Raw genomic sequence first — 6,000 nt, 5'->3', positions numbered from 1 at the left:
AGACCTTTGCTCTTGCCAAGGAAGCACTTATTCTACTGAGCCATCTCCCCAGCCCCAAATTCTTTTTTTTTTTTTTAAGTGTATCTTTTTTATTTTGTTTTATTTTAGTGTGTGTGTGGCCTGCTCAGAACACCCTGGGAGCAGGCCTGACACAGCATGTGGAGCCAGGAATCAAACTTCGGTCCCTGCACTTCCCAAGCTTGCCTAAGTGGGCACTTTAGGCCGCTGAGCTATTTTGCCAGCCCTTCCCTTCAAATTCTTTTTTAATTTTTATTTATTTATTTATTTATTTATTTATTTACTTTTTGATACCAGGGATCGAACTCAGAACTTAGGTTTGCCAGGCAGGCGCCTAAGCCACTGAGCTATCTCCCCAGCCTCTATCACTTCAAATTCTTGTTCCTTGAAGTTTTTTAAGGTAATTTACATGAATTTCATGCAAAAATTAAAAAAAAATCAATCTTTGACATAAGTTCATGGGAATAGCAAGAGAACTGGCACTCTCTCAAAAAGAAGTTCAGCAAGTTACCTCACAATACAAGTTACCATGCATTGTAAGGTATCCGTTAAAGGAAGATGCTAGTGCCCTAATGGCATGAAAAAATGTAATGGGGATTTCACTATAAGCCAATAATCCTGGCTTAGAGAAAATCATTAAAAACAGGTGAGAACAATCTGTCTCTCTGGCAGAGTTGCTGAGTGCCACTGGCAGAGAGGTTTGGAATATCTGGCTGGCATTCAATTTGGCATCTCCATCTCCACCCACAGGCTTTGAGAGTCTGAGTCAGTTTGAGTGCTAGACTAGAAAGGTAATTGACTCTCTCTTCTAGGAAGTGGGCCAGAACTGGAAGCATCATATCCAGTGAAGCCTGAAAAAATGACTCACATTTGCATCACTGTTCCCAAACACCTGTAACAAGCTTAGAAGAAATAAAGTGTTATTTCCATGCTGTATCATCATGGTTTATAGAGAAATATATACAACACAAGATGTATAAGAAATTACAAGTTTGACTTACAGTGGTCCGCCACAGAGTTGGATGAGGAAGCATGCAGATGTATCTGCATGCAGAAGGCCAAAGGGTCAGGTGCAAGGTCTGGACCTCACAGCAGGGTTTTGTGCAACTCTGTATCAGGAGGCCCATGGGTCTGGCCCATCAAATGTGGAAGAAAATATGACAAGGGCTAAAGAGTCTACCCCGGAAGAGTAGAGTCTCAAGCTGAAGCCAGTCTGTGCCAGAAACCAGGAGACAACGACCAAGCTGAAGTTGATGACTGGCGCTTCTCCGAAGAACCAGCAATCAGTCCTTCATTTCCCGTCTACTGCACGCAGGCTATCCAAACTGGGGGGAGGGCCTTTACACCCACACCATTGCCAGGCCTGTGGCCCTTCTCTTACCAGGCTCAGGGTGTTTACAAAGCAAAGACCCTGGCCCCTTGCCAAGTCACTTAGTTAACTTTAGTCACTTAGTCACTTTAAATTTCTCAAATTGACACAACGTATCAACCTTGACATGCCTATCCATGGTCCCTTAGCCCCATCCCTGCAGGCCTATATTGACACATCATGGCAGGAACTCATGGCAGAGGAGAGCTAATCATCTCAGGACAGCCAGGAAGTAAAGAGAGAAACAGAGGCCAGGGTTGCAATATCTCTTTCATGGGAACCACCCCCAGGGACATAACTTCCATCCATTAGCCCTGTGCCCAACAGCTCTACAAGCTGGCAATACCTGGGCTTTAGGAGAACTCTCTCTCTCTCCAAACTGCAGCAGTCAGCTGCAGTAATAATTTAAGACTTGACTACTTTGATATTATCAACTGTGGAGCTCACTCCTTTTTGATAAAAAAGAAAAAGTGTCCTAGTTGCCCTTGTTTGTTTGGTATTCAATACACAAGCCGGAAGTTGCTCATGCCAATTTCCCCACAACTCACTATCCTTTCCAGCCAGAACAATTTGTTTGGTATTCACTGTTTATGGTATTCATCATACTCTCTGAAACCAATTAACTATCAGCACCGAGGTACAATTGTATCTTTATCATTGCTATGGTGATTTGGATGGAGTGGTACAAAGTTAAATCTCAAATCTCTGTCTGTCTGTCTGTCTATCTGTCTGTCTGTCTGTCTGTCTCTTTCTCTCTCTGTGTATGTGTGTATGTGTGTCTGTCTCTCTCTTGGTCTGTCTCTGTCTGTCTCTCTGTCTCTGTCTCTGTCTCTGTGTCTCTGTCTGTCTGTCTCTCTGTGTCTGTCTCTGTCTGTCTCTGTCTCTCTCTCTGTCTCTCTCTCTCTCTCTGTCTCTCTCTCTCTCTCTCTCTCTCTCTCTCTCGTTGCTTTTGCTGACATGAACTGTTGCCTCTGCCATGTGATACCCTGCCTGGGAACCAGCCAATAATGGACTGAAATCTCTACAAACTGACAGCTAAATAAATCTTTCCTCCTTTAAAAAAACCCCGAAGTTCACCAGTAAAATTATACTAGCTAAGAGGTGCCATATAGATGGAAAGAAATGCCAATGAAATGGATGACCTTGTGGTAGTCCTTATATATGCTGCACCCCAGAACGAGGTAACAGGATACCAATTATAGTCTAATTTGTTCCTGGTAGATGATAGTGTATTCTTTTCTATCAGAGGAAGAAAGTCTACATTTAAATTATGTTGTAGTACTCTGATCTGAGCAATGTAAGATCAGACATTGAATGGGCACAACACTTAGAAGCAATGGAACTGAGAACAAACACTCTAGAAATAGAATTATCAACAAGGATTCTCTTCTAGATATTGCGTTCATATGTTTCCCTTGGAAATGTACTTACTATTGCTCTACTGTTGGTGTCTGTAACTCCCCTTTCAGCTTTGTCTTTTTAAAATACTACATAATGGGGCTGGCAAGATAGCTCAGCAGACTAAGTGCCTGCTTAGGCAAGCGCAGGGACCAGGATTCAATTCCCAGCACCACATGCTTGCCCGCCTCACCCCCAGGCACACTGAGCCAGCCAGCCACTGAGTCTGCACATGGTGGTACATGCCTGTAATCCCAGAACTGGGGAGGCTCAAAACGGGAGGATCACTGAGTTTGACTTGCAAAGTGAGACCCTGTACCAAATGCATAAATAAATAAAAGACAGAATGAGCTGGGATGTAGCTGAGTGTGAAGGGCTAGACAATTTATCTATACTTTGCCCTACATCCACTCCCATTGTTTCATGAAATATTGAATTACCAGTTGGCAGGAGTTCAGGAGAAAAAAAAAAAGAAATTTTATTAATGCTAGTGAACTCCAGAGGAGTGACCTCCAAATCTGTATTAATTACAGAGAGCTCGTCTTATTTACAAGGTGGAAAACAAGTTACAAGAATGAGATAAGCATTTGCTGAAGGTTATAGCACAAGGGGTATCTTGTGGTGATCATACGTGTGTGTTGCAAAGTTGTTTTTGGCACATACACAGACGTTTCAATTTGATGATAAATCATATTATCTAGCTGAGTTCAGTAGAACAGACTGGTTGCAGCTTTATTATACAATGTGGCTGCAGTTAGGTCAGGAATTCTACTTCATCACAGAAAAGGCCACGTTCATTTTCTTCTTCATAAACTTTAGTAAAAGCAAATGAAGACTATATTTAAATATTTTGGGGCCGGGGAGATGGCTCAGTGTTATTCCACTGGCAAGCACAAGGGCCTGAATTCAATCCCTGGTTCTGAAAAAAAAAATTCATCTGTTCTCTTCAATAATAAATATGGCCAAATACTCCCAGAGATCTGCCTATTTATTAAGTGTATCTTTCTATGTCTACACGCAAGAGAAGTAGGTGATGAAAAGACCAAACTGAGCGTTAGAAGGGGTACTGTGATAGGATTTTAGATGCTCCTTTCAGTGATGATGCCCATAAATTATAGATGATCAATCCAGAAAAGGTTCCCTTTTATACACAGACTATAGATAAGTCTATATTACCTCCTTTTTAACATTAGATGCTGATTAACATTTGCTATAGGACAGTTTGGATTGACCAACATAAAACATGTTTTGTAAAGATTAGTAGAAACCCTTCACACTTAGCTACATCCTAGCCCATTTTGTAGTTTGTTTGGTTTTTTTTTTTTTTAATTTCAAGAAAAGGTCTTGTTACATCACCCAGAATAGGACTGAAATTGTGATCCTCCTGTCTGTTTCCTAGAGTGCAGGAATTACAGATGTGTACCAGTATACCCAGGTATCTTCAACACTTTTGATACTACATGTAACCATGGGTCAAAGACTTCACATAAACCTAGTTTCTTCTATCTATAACTAATGATTTCGGGGCTGGTGAGATGGCTCAGTGGTCTAAAGCACCCACTTAGAACAAACTTAGCAAAGCAAAGGGACCACAGTTCAATCCCCAGCACCACATGCCAGCCAGGGCCGCCCCCTGGTGGGCTGAGCTGGCCACACACACACACACACACACACACACACACACACACTAAATAAATAAATAAATAAATAAAAAAAAATTTAAAAAAACATAAAAAAAATTTATAACTAATGATTTCTTGAGGATCAGAGCATTCTCACCCGATTGGTAGGTGTTGGTGACACTTCCAGGTCCTCATCTTTGTCCAAGAAGCCAATATTTGTAATCCCAAACACACGTTATTGGAATCCCATCAAGTTGATTCCCATCTACCACTTACAATGCAACCCATGGCGAAAATAAAGACGCTAAATTATATCTTCAATCATCAGGGAGTCAAAGGGCTCTAAGTCCAGCCATGAATATGGCTTTCTGGAACCAAGAGAGTGACCCAGGGCCTCACCCAGTTTTATTCAGTGGGGCAGTGGCTTGAGGATTGACTGAGAATTGTGGGAAAGACACTACTATGAGCTGAGCTAGGTGGGTGGCCTAAATTTACTTCTGCGATATGCAGACAGGATATGCAGAAAGAGTAATCTGCATTATATAGTATCTAGTGTTTTGGTAAGTCTGGTGCATCAGCTCTGATGTAGCCTTTCAAGCCCCAGGAGTTCATAGCCTCTATCTTGAGGCTCATCCCAGCTGGCAGTGCGGAGCATTAGCTCTACCGTCCTGTCTCAACAAAGCTCACATTAAAGAGCAGCATGTATAGGTTACCAGGGAAACATGCACGCCACCTTCAAAGACTATCACCAGCACCTCAGCTAGACCAATACACATTGCTTAAGGCCAATTGAAGGATAAACAGAAGTCCTAGCCAGCTCTGTACAGAGCAATACAAGGAAATAGGGTCAGGCTCAGTCAAAATGGAGACAATTGCTCTTCTTTCAAGGAGAGCTGCTCAGGTGGTCCTCCGCAGGTAGGAATCCTACTTACTGCAACAGGCCTTACTACCTGGCACCACCCAATGTCACTGAAGGTGTTTTTATCTGTTTACCACAAGGTATTACAAGGTTAGTTCTATTTTTTCTGTGTTAGGCCACTAGCCAAAGACCCCAGCCCCATGTTATTTGACAACTAACAGTCTCACCATGTACCAGGGGCCTAGCTGGTTTGACAGGGCACAAACTGATACTATAGTTTGCTGTTTAACTATAGCAGTAACCCAGGTTCCACCTTCTCAAAATTTTAAAATTCCATTTGATTCATTAGAATGTTTCATAAATAATCACAAAAAAACAAATATATGTTTTAAAGCAAGAAATTTGTTTCCTTGTACATTAAAAAATGCAATTTACTGAGAATTAGCAAAAAAAAATGTCCCAAACACAGTGTCATCCTATCTCCCCATGTGGATATATGATCTATAATTGCACACTGGGCACTCATACAAAGGTAGAGGCTGCACCACACAGCATGCTATGGTGACTGGGTGCCGAAATTCTTGGGGGCACATGTGGGACTTGACTGCCTTTATTTGCAGATCTAGATAAGCAAAACTATCAACATCTGGTTAAACCATGAGGTTATAAAAAGAGATCTCCATGTCTTCTACTTTAGTGCAACATACAAGTAATAAGTAAATCAGAGAGTATTT

Source organism: Octodon degus, unplaced genomic scaffold (assembly GCF_000260255.1).
Source record: "Octodon degus isolate 3935 unplaced genomic scaffold, OctDeg1.0 scaffold00197, whole genome shotgun sequence".
Classification (NCBI taxonomy): domain Eukaryota; kingdom Metazoa; phylum Chordata; class Mammalia; order Rodentia; family Octodontidae; genus Octodon; species Octodon degus.
This window is presented reverse-complemented; position numbering follows the sequence as displayed.